At 52.2% G+C, this 17,536-nt stretch overlaps 1 protein-coding gene across 2 annotated transcripts in view; it reads left to right on the top strand.

Annotated features, from left to right (window-relative positions):
* SMARCD3 (SWI/SNF related, matrix associated, actin dependent regulator of chromatin, subfamily d, member 3) overlaps positions 1-17,536 on the top strand; it is a 38,198-nt gene that overhangs the window by 2,704 nt on the left and 17,958 nt on the right. The window lies entirely within an intron of this gene.

Genomic DNA, 17,536 nt, shown 5'->3' with positions numbered 1-17,536 from the left:
ACTCTGGGCCATTGCTTGCTTGTAGGGCCTTCCTAAGCCTCCTCCCCAAGGAGTGAGAGGAAGATGGTCTGCATTTGTCCGCATCAGTCCCCACTTGTCCAGAAGGACACACTGAGGCTTTGGGCAGAAAAGCCACCTGCCCCAGAGCCCCAGCTGGCATGGTAAGGGGTCGGAACTGAAGTCTGGTCTGAGCTCTGCCTGCCCAGCCCCACCCATCATCATGCTGGCTGGCCTCACTGGTGGGAGGCACCTGGCAACAGGGTGGGTACTGGCAGGGCCTCAAGGTATGTGGAGCCCAGTCCCTGTCCTCAGGGCCTGCGGCCTTGGAGAGCAGCCTTGACAATTGGGCACAAAGGGCCACAGACCACACAGGCCTCAGAGCACTGAGGAGGGAGACATCAGGAAAGTCCTGGAAAGGTGCAACTGGAAATGGCCCAGAGGAGCCTGAGGCTCGGGGAGGCCTGGGGCTGTGGGCAGAATGAGAGTGCTTTCTCTGCTTCTCCTTCCTCAGAAGTGGGCAGAGGAACTCATCCTCCTGCCAGGCTGCTCTGAAGGCCAGGGACAGCCCCGTTCCCCTTCAAACTCCCCCAGTGCCCCTCCTCCTCCAGTGAGGTGCAGGCCCAGGGCAAAATGGGGCAGGGCACCGGCTGCTGGGGAAGCTGGCCTGGCCCAGAGGATCCAAGCCACACAGGGCAGCAGCAGGCGCCAGTCACCTGGTACCCATCACCAAGGAAACACACCTGGTGGCGGCATGCCCAGCCCCACACCTGAAGCCCCAGTCCACCTACAGGAAAGTCAAGGCCTCCAAGCAAACATCCCACCCTCATCCCCAACACCTCCCCAGCACCTGAGGTGAACTGGGGACTGGTTGCTCAGTTTGTGGTGGTTGGTGTTATAGCTGAAATTCATAAAGAAAAGGTGAGAACTAGTATATTAAACCAAGCACTCTACAGTTCTGGGGTGTCTGAGGGTAGAGGCCAGGTTGAACGGGGGGCAGGCTGATGGGAGGCAGCTAAGCTTCCTGGAGGGGTGCACCTGAAGTGGTCCCCCACGTGGAGAGTCCTCCTAATATTTGACATGCCCTTCGTTAGGCCCTAAGGGGCTCCCCAGCAGCAGTCAGAGGGAGCCTTGGGCTGTTCCAGACCTTTCCTGAAGGGTCACTGCAGGATGGGCACAGGGGAAGGAGGGCAGAGGAGGCCTGTGAAGATTGGAGCTGGAGCCCTGGGGCAGTAGGTCCATCCTAGTGACACCTGGCCCCAGAGTGACCCTGGCCGTGAGTCAGAAGCCCCAGCTCCAAGAGTGACAAGGTGGTGGAAGTTTGGCATCTTATCTCGGAGTCGCATTCACATGCAATCGGCGGTGTGCGTTGCAGGCTCTTGACAGCCAGGCAGGCACTTGGGCATTTGGATGCTGACAGGCCCTGGTGCTGGTGCCTAGGCGTCCGTCCTCACCCCAAAACTGGCGGTGTGACTGCAAGTGAGTGCTCATGATTAGTGACAATTAAGTGGTGGAGATAATGAGCTAGAGGTGTCACCGGGAGGAGGCTGAGCCACCCATCGGGGATGAGTGGACTTCCCTCAGCTGTGGCTGGACTCCTAACCATCTGGAATTGCTGTACCAGAGGGGCCAAGCTGAGGCCACCGCCTGCCTCTGACGGGTACTTGGCTGAGGAACATCTTGTAGGGACCATTGCTGTGTCCCCCTGTGCTCCTTGCTAATGAGGGGTGTGGGAATCCTTGGTGACTCATAAAGGACCGTAGAGGAGGGCTGATCACTTCAGCCAGGCCCACATTTTGGGATAGCGCGTTCGGTTTCTTGACTTTCCAAGCTGTGACACCGATTCTTGGCACTCTACACTTACTTCCAGGGATTTGAGAACGTGCCTCATGAGCGTGTGCCCCACACAGGCCTCCTACTGGAATTTACAAACTTGGACCATCTCCCATGTGAACCTTTTTCCCAGACTGAAGATCGTTCTGGGAAAATGCCCTAGAGTGAGGGACACTGTGCCATAAGGGAAGGAGAGGAAGGCACAAGGAGGTGTTCTTATGCTCCTCCTCATCCTGAAAAGGGTTTCAGGTAGTTTGCAAAGATACATATAGTGAGGAAACTGAGACAGAGATAAAGTAGAGAAAACATGGTGTTGCCTAGGATGTGGCTACTGCACCAAATGCAAACCGTGAGGCCCAGAGACCCCGATGCCAGCAGAGAAGCAAGCAGTTACATGATTTACACTGTGCATGAGATAAAAATCAAACAACTTGCTCAAATCACGTGATTTCTGGTCCCGAGCCACTGGGAGGTCTCTCCTGTATGAGGAAATGAAGGGGATACCATGTGACAAAGTTACGCAATGTTCTCAACAGTGTCACAACTGCTTCCTAGGGCTAAGGCAAGGACCAACACAATACTCCCCAGCCATAAACCTATTGGTAATATTGCTTAACCCAAACTTAAAATTTGGAGCAACTAGAGGAATGCATTGCTACCTTCAGGAAATACCCTCTTTCTCTTTTGTAAGAGACAGAGTCTCACACTGTTGCTCAGGCTGGAGTGCAGTGGTGTGATCATGGCTCACTGCAGCCTCGAACTCCTGGGCTCAGGCGATCCTGCTTTAGCCTCCTGAGTAACTGGGACTACAAGTGTAAGCCACAATGCCCCCTAGCTTTTGTTTGTTTTGTTTTTATTTTAGTAGAGATGAGGTCTCACTGTATTTCCTAGGCTGGTCTCAAATTCCTGGGCTCAAGCAATCCTCCCACTTCAGCCTCCCAAAGTGTTGGGAGGCATGAGCCATCGAGCCTGGCCAGGAAATACTCTCTATATTGATATTTACAACAATGTTTCTGATAAATATCAGGCAGCAGGAAGGTTTATTTAAAATTGGAAATTAAGTACAGAGTCACATTCTCCAGGTAGGGGTAATATCCTTATAGGAAATAAAGAGCTCCTTAAGCACACAGGCCCCACAGGTGAGTTTGGGTATGAGGAGGGACCAGTCCTGGTCTTTCCCCACAGGTCCTGAACCCATGGAAAAACAGGCACAGGCATCAGTTAACTTAAGTGCAAGGAAAGTCGAGCTGAAGAGAGGCTTGAACCTGAGGCCCAAGTGTAGAAGGCAGGTCCTACTCCCTAACCTGGGTTTGCTTACCTGGGCATGGGAACAGAAGGAGATGATCTGTGTCCTAAAACAGACTCGTCTAGAAGAGGAACGCTGGCCACAGGGTAAGCAGCCTTGCCTTCAGCACCTTCACCCCACCCGCCCTGGAAAGGGATTGTGCGGCTGGTGCAGGCCCTCACCACCTCATCAGACAAAGCCTCCTCCCGCAGGGAAGAAGGGTGGGGAGAGGGCCAGGGTCATTCCGGTATCTCCTCTCCTGGGAATACAGTACATGTTTCCTTGTGAACACATGAAGACAAGGGAGTAGGGCCCCTCTGCAGTGGGGTGGATGGGCCACATTGCTAAACAGTGATATTGAGGCTCAGGTCCAGACCTGAAGTGACCAAGTCCACCCCCTTTCTTACCTCTCCATTGGAACAACTGCCACATCCTTTTATTTGATTTTATTTCCTAGATAAGTGTCAATTCCATCTGCTTCTGATTTCCCACGTCACTGCCCTGGTCCACACACTGTGATCTTCTGCCCCCATCTGAGTGCCGCATACTCAGCCTTGTCCCTGCATCAGACCCCAGCCCAGCACAGTAACCAGAATGGGCTTCCTAAACACAAATCTGATTTGTTCCGCCTTCCACTTCCTAGTGGCTTCATTCTTGTGCCCTCACTCAGGGCCCTCACACATGCTGTTCCCTGCACCTCCGACACCCTTCCCAGCTCCCTTCACCTGGCTAACTGCACTCATCCTTGAAGCCTCCACGTCAGTTCCACCTCTTCCAGGGAGGCTTTCTCCCACCCGGCTTGGGCGTGAAGGCCGACCCAGTATCTTCTGTCTTGCAGCACCTACCAAAGAGGCTAATACTGAGTTGCAGGGCTCCTTAAAGGCATGGCTGCATCTGTCTTGTTCCACACAGTACAGAGAAGTATTTCTTGAATGAATGAGCAAATGTGTGAGGCAGTGGACAGAGAGGGGGTGGCTCTACGGCTGATTCTAAAATGAGCCCCAGATCCCTCTTGGTGCTGTCAGCCTCACCTTCTCTACACCACCACGATGCAAGAGTGGGCCTTCCTTGCCTGCCAACCTTGTCCTGCTGTTGCCTGAGCTGCCCCGTGCCCCGCGCCTCCCTCCTGTAACTCCGTGGTTGGAGGAGTGCTCCAGGCTCATTCCCTCTTCAGTTATTCCTATGGTGAGGGAGAATGTCACTCCCTCTGACCTTGGGTTTGCCTTTTGGAGTTGCAGGGAGAAACCCCTTTCTCCCTCCAAGCCATCTGACCATCTTTCAACATTTGGAGGCAGCTTTCGCACAGGCTCTGTCTCCGCTTGGAACATCCAGCTCTGGCTCTTTCAAATATTCACAGCCTTTGTGCCCCCTGGGGAGCGCTGAAGACCCCCCAAGGCCATGGCCCACACTTGGAGCCACCTGTGCCTGTGCTAGAAGGTGAGCTCTCCCTTTCCAGCCAGGCAGATGGGGAAGGGGTACTCAGTTTTCTGAGTGACATGTCTCATCTGTAGAATGGGACATCAAGCCCTTCTATAAAGAAGCAATGGTGATGGCGGACCTTCTGCACAATGCCTGCGTTCACCGAGCGCCCCTCGCCACTGCAAGTGTTCACGTGGGATGCTGAGCTCTGTCCCTGCTCCAGGTGTCATCTGTGGACCCCAGAGCACCATCTAATGCCACCAATGCCTCCCTTGGTTGCAGGTCCCAGCCTGCCATTCATGCTGCCCGCATACGCCACTGGCGACCACCCAGACACCCAGAAGTCCATTCTTCCTGTTCCATATCTGTCAGCCCCAACATGGAGCTATCTTAGCTTTAGCCCATCTTTCCAGCCCACAGCTCCCATCCAGCCTGATGCAGTCTGCAGATGTGAAAGGCCTGTCTTCTTTGCCTTTCATAAAGTTTTTAATTGGAAAAAAGAAAAAGTGAGCCAGCAGGGCGCAGGAGAGAGCCCTGTGGTCCCTGGAGATGGCTCAGGGTGGGCTGGCAGCTGAATCCACAGCAGGGGACTCGAGGGTGCGTAGGCTTGAAGGAGGTGCTAGTGGGTGGGAAGGTGTCCCCCGTGGGGGCCTAAGTAGATGCAAGAGAAGCTGAGCTCCAGCTTCAGGTCTACAGCACCCACTCCACTCTGCCCAGCAGGAAGCAGCACTGTGCTTTTGCCTTTTCCTGCCTCAGTTTCCCTTCTAACTCCCCCTTCACCATCACCTCACTTGCATCTTACCCAGGCCTCTTCCTTCAGAAGAAAAGTCTGTCTTTGAGACACTTTAGATCCATTCAGTGGGCAGGGATGTCTCCCCCCGCCACCTGCCATCACAGCCCCCACCTCAGATTCAAGAGCAGCTGCCACAAACACAGTGACCTGCAGGAAGTGAAAGAGTGAAGTGACTGGGGGCAGAGTAATAGCAGCCAGTAAAGACTGAGGGATCATTGTGGGCTTTGAGAACTATTTCAAGAATTTTAGGCCAGTCGCAGTGGTTCATGCCTGTAATCTCAGCACTTTGGGAGGCCAAGGCAGGAAGATCGCCTGAAGCCAGGAGTTCAAGACCAGCCTGGGCAACAAAGCGAGACCTCATCTCTACATTAAAAAAAAAGAGAGAGAGAATTTTATGTGGTTTAATTTATCCTAACCACAACACTATAAGGTAAGTGCTGTTATAATCATCATCACTCCAGATAAGGAAACTGAGGCACAGGGCATGAAGGAACTTTCCCAGTGGTCAGGGCAAGAGTCCCAACTGGGGTCTCTCCACCACATTTAGCCCTCAGAAATTTGCTGTGCCCAAACCTCAGGGGCCCTCACAGGGACAAGACAGCCACCCCTTTATTCAGGGTCTCAACCCATCCCCTCCTCTTTTGCCCCCAGCACTGAGGCTCAAGGTCAAAGGCCATTTATCATCTCACACACAGCCTGTTCCACTCATTGACTTTCACTGCTGTGTCTAGGGTCATTTGAGTTTGTAACCCCTAAAATAGGGAATGGGGAGGAGATGTGGCAAATCGGAGGGCTCTCGCCCCTCTGAAAAGGGGCAGCCCCTCCTCAGCTCCACCGATTGTCTCTAAGTGGACTGGTGGTCTGGTCTTGCCAAATTTCTCATTTTTTAAGAGATTCTGGAAATCTGGCTTTGATGTGAAATCTCTCAGTCTTTAAGGTTGGTGCCTAATTAAAGTGTTTAGGACACAGTGAGGGCTGAGCAAAACCTATCTGCCCTGCCCAGTTCGTAACACTTACCTTGAGCTTTCCTTGCCTGCCACTTGTCCCCTGTCCTCCCTTCTATCCCCCAGCCCAGAAAACAAACCAGCATTTCTCCCTGAGAACTCAGGGCCCCCAGTTTGAGAAACACTGCATTAAGAATTGCTGTCACTTTATTTATTTATTTATGAGACAGGATCTCAGCTCCGTCACCTAGGCTGGAGTACAGTGGTGCGATCATGGCTCACTGCAGCCTCAACCTCCTGGGCTCAGGCAGTTCTCCCACCTCAGTGCCCCAAGTAGCTGGAACTACAGGTGTGCACCACCATACCCGGCTAATATATTTAAATTTTAGTAGAGAGGAGTCTTGCTATCTTGCCCAGGCTGGTCTCAAACTCTTGAGCTCAAGCAATCCGCCCACCTCAGCTTCCCAGAGTGCTGGAATTACAGGCTTGGGCCACTGCACCTGGCCTGCTGTCACTTCAATTGGCTTCTTGTCAACAATGAAATTATAAACAAAATGCAGAGTCTTTTCAAAAACTTGAGGACCCTCCCCCTAGAACAGATCTGAATCCCAGTTTGAGAAGCAGTGCTCATAAATCCTCATGATGGCTGCTAATGGGAAGGGCAGGGGCTGTTGTACAATCCCTCTCAACTTGTCTGTGTCTTAAACCTGGAGTACCAACCCCTGAGGACTTTGCAGTACATTCGATAACGAATGGGGGAGCAGTCAGATAGTGACTCAGAAAGAACACGGACCTTATGATCAGAAAACAGGAGTTCGAGCCTCACTTTCGACATTAACTCGCTCTCCAGCTCTGAGTCAGTCTTTAAAGAACTCTCTACGCCTTGTGTTCCTGTCTTTAAAATGGATATAGTAATAGTCATCCCTTCAGTTTCCTGGAGTGTGGAGAGAACCAAATTGGATAATGCATGTTGAACTGTTTTGTAGGCTAAGCTCCATGAAGCTCTATGTGTTAATTTGGAGGTGTTTGACAAAGTGTTTCCCTATATCTTTAGGGTATGATACATAAACGTGGGCTGGATGCAGTGGCGTGCCGGTAAATGTTTAACAACTGGCTCTTGGCAGGACGGGGAGTGGGAGCAGAACTCCGGTTTGTATCGTTCGCCAATTCCTGTGGTATAAATACCACTAGCTGGGTGCAGTGGCTGGGCCTGTAATCCCAGCGCTTTGGGAGGCCACTGCGGGAGGCTCGCTTCACGCCAAAAGTTCAAGACCAGCCTGGGCAACAAAGCAACACCCCATTTCTACAAAAAATTTTAACAGTTAGCCAGACATGGTGGCATGCACCTATAGTCTCAGCTACTCAGGAGGCTGAGGCAGGAAGATGGCTTGAGCCCAGGAGGTCCATGCTGTAATAAGCCATGATCACACCACTGTACTCCAGCCTAGGCGATAGCCAGACCCTATCTCAAAAAACAAACAAACAAACAAAAACTCCCATATTGGCTGATGTTAAGCTGCTGACATGACACACTAGCACATTGCTAGCTGGATGTTAGTATAATTGGGCAAATTTGCTAAGAATTGAAGAAAGACGAAGCCCCAAAGGGTGTACATTAGTCTGGAGAGAGAGAGCCTTGTCTTGCTTCCTGTCCCTTTCTCAATACATTCAGCAAAGATATAGATGCAGGTTGATGGTCACACTCACTGGATTTGTAAATAACACACAGCCAGAAAAGATGGTGAATATTTTGGAGAACAGAATTAATATTCAAAAGCTGTCAACATTCACCTTCTAGGAATTATGGGCTAATTCTTAGAAGATGAATATTAACAGGAGTAAATGTTCCGTGTCCATTCTTGAGACAAAAAGACAACTTTACAAGTAGGGGATAGGGAGACATGTTTTGCGTAGAGTAGAAAAAAAAAATGGCTGGGTGCGGTGGCTCACGCCTGCAATCCCAGCACTTTGGGAGGCTGAGGTGGGTGGATCATTTGAGGTCAGGAATTTGAGACCAGCCTGGCCAACATGGTGAAACACTGTCTCTACTAAAAATATAAAAATTAGCTGGGCCTGGTGGCACGTGCCTGTAATCCCAGCTACTCAGGAGGCGGAGGCATGAGAATCGCTTGAACCCAGGAGGTGGAGATTGCCGTGAGCCGAGATCACGCCACTGCACTCCAGCCTGGGCAACAGAGCGAGACTCCGTATCAAAGAAAGAAAGAAAAGAAAAGAAAAAAATTGAGGTTAAATTGACAATAAGGTCAATTCAACTCCACAGTGCAACGGGTGATTACCAAAGAGTGATAAATTAATGGCCATGATGACTTTACTCAGTACTCTGTGACTTAAAGAGAATTTTCACATATGGCAAATCATTACTATTTTGCTATTCACAATAACCCACTGAGAGAGGTAAGATGATAAATACCCACTGATGAGGAGACCGAGATCAGAGAGGTTAACGGTGACTTGGCACTTTTATCCTCCTGTCAATGGATGATGGAATAAAGGCTCAAACTCAGGCTTTCTGACCTGGGTTCTGCCCTGTGCTTTGCACCCTGCTTGGAGGCCTTGCTTTCATCGGGCAAACCAGAGGATGTTCCAAGGGGAGGCCCAGGTGGTAGGTGGACTAGCAGGCAGGTCTCGTGATGACCGCCCTGGGAGTCCTGAAGAGCAGAGCTGTGGGGGTGTTGGGTCACTAGGGCCGCCCCAACAAAGGACCGCAGACCTGGCAGCTTAAACAACAGAGATTCCTGGTCCCAGCGTCGGAGGCTGGAAGTCTGAAATCAAGGTGTCAGCGGGGTTGGTTCCTTCTGAAGGCTGTGAGGGAGGGATCTGTCTCAGGCCTCTCTCCTTGGCTAGAAGTTGAGCATCCTCTCCCTCTGTCTCTTTACATCATCATCTCTCTGTGCAAGTCTCTGTGCCCAAATTTCCCTTTCTTGTAAGGACACCAGTCCTATTGGATGAGGGCCCACCCTAATGACCTCATTTTAACTTGATTACCTGTTTGAGGACCCTCTCTCCAAATAAGGTCACATTCTGATATATTAGGGGTTAGGACTCCAACATATGAATTTTGGGGGACACAGTTCAACCCATAGCAGGGGGACTCTGACAGGTGCCTTCAGAATTTGGAGATGTGTCTAACAGAGGAGCGAGATGGTCGGAGCCTCAGGGAGCTGACAGGCATTCAAAACCCTGGGCTATCCCCATCACAGGAAGAGCCAACGCCCTGAGGGACAGGTCGACTCCCTGCCACTGTCCAGTCCTTGGGCCCCTGGGCTGCTAGAACACTAATTCCCCACCTGGCTCCATGAAGAGCCACAGGGCAGCCTCCAGCCTCCCCTTCTGGCAGTTACCCTGGGCAGTCAGTATGCCAGCTTCCCAGCTAGTCCCGGGCCTGGCCCCACAGTCTGCTCCCCCTCCACCGCCACCACCGCTTCTGCCCCATGCTGGCTGCCAACACTGCCTCCAGCAGAGGCTTGGGCCCAGCTCCACTGGGCTCCCCAGAACTCCATGGATCCCACCATTTACCTCCTCACCTCTGCATCAGGGAGAAGGAGGTGGCCTGCTGAGGAGTTAGGTCTTTAGGGGGTGATTGCCTCCGTCCTCCAGAGGAACTCCCACAGTTCCTACCCCAGGTGCTGACCTGGCCTGGTCTGGTGGCTTCTTGTGTGAGACCATCTTCACAGCACTCACCCTGGGCTTCGGGATGGCCTACAATCATGCTCTCCTCTTCCCACACCCTGTGCCAAAAGCCACTGCCATCCTGGGGCACTTTCCAAGGCAGGAGCTGACATTAGCTCCTCTCTGTTTTGGGGCAAAATCCTGACTTTGACCGGGTGCAGTGGCTCACACCTGTAATCCCAGCACCTTGGGAGGCTGAGGCAGGCAGATCACTTGATGTCAGGAGTTTGAGACCAGCCTGGCCAACATGGCAAAACCCCGTCTCTACTAAAAATATAAAAATTAGCCAGGTGTGGTGGCAGGCATCTGTAGTCCCAGCTACTTGGGAGGCTGAGGCAGGAGAATCGCTTGAATCCGGGAGGCAGAGGTTGCAGTGAGCCAAGGTCACGCCACTGCACTCCAGCCTGGGCGACAGAGTGAGACTATGTCTCAAAAAAAAAAAAAAAAATCCTGTCCTCAGGAACCTGACCTTCAGACCCAGTGGCTGATCATTGCAGGTCAAGAGAATGGCAGGTGCAGAGGTCCTGAGGTGGGCAGGGACCCAATGAGTTTGAGGACCAGATAGGGACTGGTGGAGCTGAAGGCACCCACAAGGTGGAGTCACCCCTGTGAGCCCTGGCAAGGAATTTGGATTCTGTCAGAGCTGTGAAACCATTGTCAGATCTTAAGCAAGGATGTACTATGGTCCTCACTGCATTTTTTAAAAGATCACTCTGGCCATGCTGTAGAGAGAGACAGAATGGAGAGATGGGACGATCAGTGCAGAAGAAAGATGGTGCTGGCCTGGTCCAGGGTGATGACAGAAAAAAATGCAGAGACCAGTGGGCCTGAGAGATCAGAAAATGGTGAAACCAATAAAATTTGCCTATGGATTAAATAGGAGGGCCAAGGGAGAAGAAGATGTTCATAATAACAACCATGGAACAGCATGGAAAATGGCCAGACCCTGGAGCTGGGCTGAGGGAATTGGATGGCTTAAAAGATATGGCGATGTAGATGGGCAGGATTGAGGTTTGGAGGGATAACAGGGACATTCTCCAAGGTGGAACCTGGGGAGGGCAAAGACAGGGCTTTGAGGCTGGTGAGGAGGCCCCCTTGGTGAAAGTGGTAGGGCCTTGGTGGACACATGGACATCCTGCCTCTCTCTCCCCTCCCTCCCCAGCTGCCTTCCAGGTTTGAAGGTGTGGTTACAGCTTCGGCCTTGATTTAGATCCCTCAGAACACCCCTTGACATTTTTTTAATTAAAAAAAAAACATTTAGCAGGAGTGTCTGGCACATTCCACTTCTTCCCATCAAGTCTGCCCACAGTCTCTGGGCTAGGATCTAGTCTAGACACAGGCTACCTGGATGAAAATCCCAGCTCCACCCCTACTAGCTCTGCAACCTTACACCAGTCACTTTGCTTCCTTAGGCCTCAGTTTCCCCACTTGTAAGGTGGGTTAAGGATTGTACTCGCAAGGTAGGGTGACTGTGAACATTAATTGAGCTCAGAACAAACAGTGGCTGCTCCCAGTAAGAGTTGTGTGTGCTGGCTTCCCTGTTACTAGTTTTAGCCTGCTGGGCTCTGCAGGGCACCTGTCCTGCCCTTTCCACTATTCATGACTCTCGCCAAGATAAAGCATGAATCTTGGGTGCCTCTCCCCTGACCTTCACAGAGGAGCCCAAGGAGGCACAGCCCCTGAGACCCACAGCACCCCATGCCAGCCTTGGGCATCCCACCCAGTTGGGGCTTTCCCTGGCTGTGCTCAGGGTCTTGCTTAGGTGTCGCTACTCTGAGACACCTGTTGGGGTAGCCCTGCCCCACCCTGTTAGGGGCCCCTCCTCCCTGCTCCCGTGGGGCCCTAAGGACACACCTGGCACAAAGCCCTCTATCCATCTTGTCTTTCTCGATGACCACCAGGTCTTAAGGGCAGAGGCCATGTCATGCGTGTAAATGGGCAGTACTTCCCAGGAGCTGCCCCAAAAGAGGTGCTCACTAAACGCGTAGAGGACAGAAGGCAGAGGAGCGCATGGGGTGGGAGGAGGCCCTACTTTTCTTCGGATGCCGTTACCAGCAGTTCCCAAACCTCAGCTTTTCTAGGCCAATAACTGGCCTTACAAAGTCTTTTTAAATTTAAGTCCCAAAGCTGGGCATGGTGGCTCACGCCTGTAATCCCAACACTCTGAGTGGCCAAGGTGAGAGGATTCCTTGAGCCCAGGAGTTGGTGATCAGCCTGAGCAATGTAGCAAGACCTTGTCTCTACAAAAAAATTTAAAAATTGGCCGGGCATGGTGGCATGTGCCTGTAGTCCCAGCTACTCAGGAGGCTGAGGTGGGAAGATAGCTTGAGCCCAGGAGGTCCAGTGAGCTGTGATCACACCACTGCACTACAGTCTAGACGACAGAGCAAAACCCTGTCTCAAAAAAAAAAAGGTTGAAGTGCAGTGGATGTGCTACGTGTGGTGGCTTCTGAATGTCTCCCTCCTGTCCTGCAGCCCAAGCTGCAGCCCCCACAGCTCAGTTGCGGGGCCACAGGCTTCCCACGGCATGACCCCTACATGCTAACAACACTTGTGGCTGCTCTCTGCCCAAGGAAGCGTCCAGTGGCTTGAGTAGACCCCACACTTCCCTCAGGGCTCCCAGAGCCACCATAATTAGCCACTGTGAATGATCACCTGGCTGGCTTCTAAGAGCAGCAGCTCGGCCCTCGCCTGTACCCGTCATGCCGTTTGTGATGAGCCTGCCGCTGAAGGGCTCTGAGAGCTCCCTGGTTCCACTGCGCCCCACCCTAGCTGGGGGTTGGTTGGCAGCAGGATCATCCAAGTCCGGGAGATAAGGCAGATGAGCAGCAGCCAAGGCCACAGGGAATCCAGGCTGTGGGACAGGCAGGCAGGACCACATGGGAAGCTGATGTTAACAGCTGCTGCTCATTAAGTGTTGACCCTGTGCCAGGCACTGTGCTGAATTCTGCACATGCTCAACCACATTTTAATCTTCACATCCACCCATGCATCATGTGAGGGACCCCCAGTTTTGCAGATGGGGAAACTGAGGCTCAGACAGGTCAGGTAACATGATTAGGGTTATGGTCACTCAGTGGCTGGGTGGGGTTTGAACCCAGAACCAATTGACCTAAGGGCTGTGGTTCTCAACCCTGGGGCAATTTCACCCTCCAGGGACAAGGGTCAATGTCTAGAGATACTTTGTTTGCCACACTGGGTAGAGGATAGAGGCCAAGGATGCTCCTGACATCATACAGTGTGCAAGGCAGCTCCCACAGTAAAGAATCGTCCAGCCTGCGATGTCAGCAGTGCCAACTGGAGAAACCCTGTTCTAGAATCCAGGCTAGGAGCCATCACACTGTGGACTGCAGAGACCCTGCTCAGGGCAGTGGGTTCAGGCAGGGGTGGAGAGCACAGCCAGCCTTAGTTACAAGGATTTGCTGAGAGCACGCCCCAACATCTGCCACCTCCCCACCGCCCACCCCTTGGTGAGTCTTCATGAGGCTTCTTGGTGCCACTGTAGCCATTTGAGCCCCAGAGTAAAGTCTGCTGAGTTACTAGTGTGCTGTGTGGGGACGGCAAGATGCTGAGCTTACTGTGAAGTCCTTGGTCATGGACAAGCCTCACAAGCCCCATCTCTTTCTCAATCCCACTTACGTTTGCCTGGTTCTCCAAGAAATTGATGGTCCACTCGGCCTAGACAGAGCCTGTTGCTGTTCTCATCGCTTCTCCTACCCCTCTTAAGGGCCAGTTGGATCCTCCAAGTTCTCCAAACCTAGCACCAAGTGGCACCAGGAAGGCAAGGTGAGGTGGTAGGGGGCTGTCCGAGGGCACCGCTTGGCTATGTCGGGGTAACGACATGTTCCCAAAGGATAGCCGACTGAGGTCCAGGTAGGGGGCGGGGTGGTGTGTCGCCATGGGATTCAGGTGTGTATGTCGCACAGGAGTTACACTTGGTTGTGAGGACCACAGAAGCCAGAGGAACAAGGGGCTTGTTCCAAGTTTAACTAGCATTCATTTTTTTTTCTTGTTTTTGGCTAAAAAGTAATATTTCCACAGTAACAAAGGGAACCTTCTCAAATTTGAAATTCATTTCAGACACCTTGGTAGTAGCACATTTTCTAGAATTTGTATTCCCAATGTTTCGAACAATCAGCTTGAGATTTTGAGGGGTGTGTTTAAAAGGATAATTAAGGGTAATTCAGCTTAGCTCTGCAGGCTTCCAGGGATCTTGATTTCCTTCTTTAAAAGGCAGGTGTTTGGGGAAGGTGGGGTGCGTGTGTTGGTTAGTCTGTCACTACCCCCAGCAGGCAAGCTTTAGCACGGGGATACTGGGGAGGCAGCTTGGGGTAAAGGAGAAAACCCAGGGACCTTGAGGACAGGAAACCTGATTTGCAATCCTAGCCCCACCCTGTGATAGCACAGTGAATTTTGGCAAGTCACACAACTTCTTAGAGCCTCATTTTCATTATCTTTATAATGGGGACCCTGCCAGGAACCTGATAGGGTTATCTGTTGGGATCAGACAGGTTACTGTGTGTGGAAGTGCTTGGTCAATGGTAAAGTCCTATACAAATCTAAGCCGATGTTATTACTCCTATGATAACAAGTCTCGGCCAGGCGTGGTGGCTCACGCCTGTAATCCCAGCACTTTGGGAGGCCAAGGTGGGTGGATCATGTAGGTCAGGAGTTCAAAACCAGCCTGGCCAACATGGTGAAACCCCGTCTCTACTAAAAACACAAAAATTAGCTGGGCATGGTGGTGCATGCCTGTAATCCCAGCTACTTGGGAGGCTGAGGCAGGAGGATCGCTTGAATCCAGGAGGCAGAGGTTGCAGTGAGCCAAGACAGCGCCATTGCACTCCAGCCTGGGTGACAAGAGTGAAACTCCGTCTCAAAAAAAAAACAAAACAAAACAAGTCTCAGGTTGTAACCTCAGCTGGCATTTGGAAATCTGTGCTGAAGATCCTGAACGGGCTCGGAGTGGGCTCTCTTCACCTCCACCCATCACATGTTGGAGGTTCTGCCATGTGCCAGGTACTTGGGATTTAGCAGTGAAGAAAACAGATAAAAAGCCCTGCCTCCTTTAGAAACACACACACACACACACACACACACACACACAGCCCCTACCTTTTTGGAGCTTACATTCTTTTTTTTTTTTTTGAGACAGAGTCTCTCTCTGTCACCTAGGCTGGAGTGCAGTGGTGTGATCTCAGCTCACTGCAACCTCTGCCTCCCCGGTTCAAGCAATTCTCCTGCCTCAGCCTCCCGAGTAGCTGGGACTACAGGTGCCCGCCACCACGCCCAGCTAATTTTTGTATTTTTAGTAGAGACGGGGTTTCACCATGTTGGCCAGGCTGATCTCGAACTCCTGACCTCAGGTGATCTACCCACCTTAGCTTCCCAAAGTGTTGGGATTACAAGTGTGAGCCACCGCACCTGGCCTGGAGCTTACGTTCTAATGGAGAAAAAGAAAAGTTAGGCATCAATGTAAGGGAGTAGATGATATAGAAGGGTGGAAGGGTAGGGTCCTGTAGGGAAAGTGGAGGGGAATAAAAGAAATGGGCGTGTGGAGGGAGAGGGCTTGCAGTTTTTAATCAGGGAGACAGACTGTGCCTCATTGAGAAGGAGACATGTGAACAAAGGCTTTTGGGAGGTGAGGAGTCCGCCATGTAGATTGCCAGAGGAAGAGCATCCTGGGCTGGCACGGACCTGGAGTTTCCAAAGCACCACAGGGAGCCCAGAAGCCAGGGCAGAGAGAAGGTGGCGGGGGAGATAGCAAGAGGTGAGAGCAGAGGGGACAGGGAGTAAGGATGAGACCAGATCCTGCAGGACCTTCAGGACCTTGGCCCTTGCTTGGAATAAGATGGGAGGCCCGGAGGGTTTAGAGCAGAGCAATGCCATAATCTGACTCCTTTTTACTTTTCTTTTTTTTTTAGGCGGAGTCTCACTCTGTTGCCCAGGCTGGAGTGCAGTGGCGAAATCTTGGCTCACTGCAACCTCTGCCTCCTGGGTTCAAGCGATTCTCCTGCCTCAGCCTCCCAAGTAGCTGGGATTACAGTTGCATGCCACCACACCCGGCTAATTTTTGTATTTTTAGTAGAGACGGGGTTTCACCATGTTGGCCAGGCTGCTCTCGAACTCCTGACCTCAAGTGATCCACCTGCCTCTGGCCTCCCAAAGTGCTGGGATTCCAAGTGTGAGCCACTGCGCCCGGCCTTGACTCCCTTTTTAAAGAACCTGTTGCCATGTTGAGAACAGACTGTTGGGGTGAGGCTGGAAGCAGGCTACCCAGTAGCCGTGGTTTGGATCTCGGGCGGCATCCAGGGAGAGGTGAGAAGCAGTGGGCTGCTGGGTCCAGCAGCCTTCAGAGTGGATGTAGGGTGTGAGGGAAAGGCAGGGGTCCAGGGTGTTCCAAGGTGTGGGCCTGGGCAGCTGGAAGGAGGGAGAAGACTGGGCGGAGGATGGGGTTTGAGGCAAAAGAGCAGGAGCTCATTTTGGACCGACCATGTTTGAGTTGTCCACTGAAGACCCAGGTGGAAATGCCAAATAGGTGATTGGATAGATGCGTCCAAGGATTGGGAGAGAGGACCGGGCTGGAGGAAACTGGGAGCTGCCGACATACGGGTGGTGCTGGACGTGATGAGACCGCAAAAATGATGAGATCTCCGAGGAAGTGAGCGTGGAGAGGTGAGGAGGACCCAGGCCTGAGTCCTGGCGCTCCTGCATGGAGAGGGAAGGAGAACTGGATGGTCCCCGGGGACTCAGAAGGAGCAACCCGGGAGGCAAGAGGTCAGCCAAGAGGGGGAAGTGTCCTCCCTCCACGGGAGGAAATATTTGAAAGAGGACAGAGTGTTGTGACTTTGCCGGGTGCAGTGGCTCACACCTGTAATCCCAGCACTTTGGGACGCCGAGGCAGGCGGATCACAAGGTCAGGAGTTCGAGACCAGCCTGGCCAATATGGTGAAACCCCATCTCTACTAAAAATACAAAAATTAGCCGGGTGTGGTGGCGGGTGCCTGTAGTCCCAGCTACTCGGGAGGCTGAGGCAGGAGAATCGCTTGAACCCAGGAGGCGGAGTTTGCAGTAGATTAAGAACTGACGGCAGCATTTGCCAATGTGGAGGCTACCGGTGGCCCTGCCAGGAGCATTTCAGTGGAGCAGCGGGAGCTGCATCTGACAGGATTGGGATTCAGGGAGAATGGAGGAGCACAAATGAGACAACTCTTTTCAGAAGTTTTGTTGCTACTGGGCAGCAACCTATAGAATAAGTAGGGTTAAGAGAGATTGTTTCAGGAGGCTGAGTGCAGGGGCTCACGCCTAAAATGCCAGCAGTTTGGGAGGCTGAGGCGGGAGGATCACTTGAGCCCGGGAGTTTGAGACCAGCCCAGGCAACATAGTGAGACTTCGCCTCTATTTTTTAAAACGTAATAAAAAATGAAAGAAGAGCGCTTATTCCAATGGGGATATAACAGTACTTGTGCATGCTGCTGGGGGAACTCCAGGGGAGAGGGGAATGTTGATGAAATGATGGTGTGGGAGAGAATTGCTGGAGCAGTGTCCTTGGTGTGGAGGAGGGACGGAGCTGGC

The sequence above is a fragment of the Pan troglodytes genome, chromosome 6, assembly GCF_028858775.2.
Source record: "Pan troglodytes isolate AG18354 chromosome 6, NHGRI_mPanTro3-v2.0_pri, whole genome shotgun sequence".
Lineage (NCBI taxonomy): Eukaryota > Metazoa > Chordata > Mammalia > Primates > Hominidae > Pan > Pan troglodytes.
This window is presented reverse-complemented; position numbering and strand designations above follow the sequence as displayed.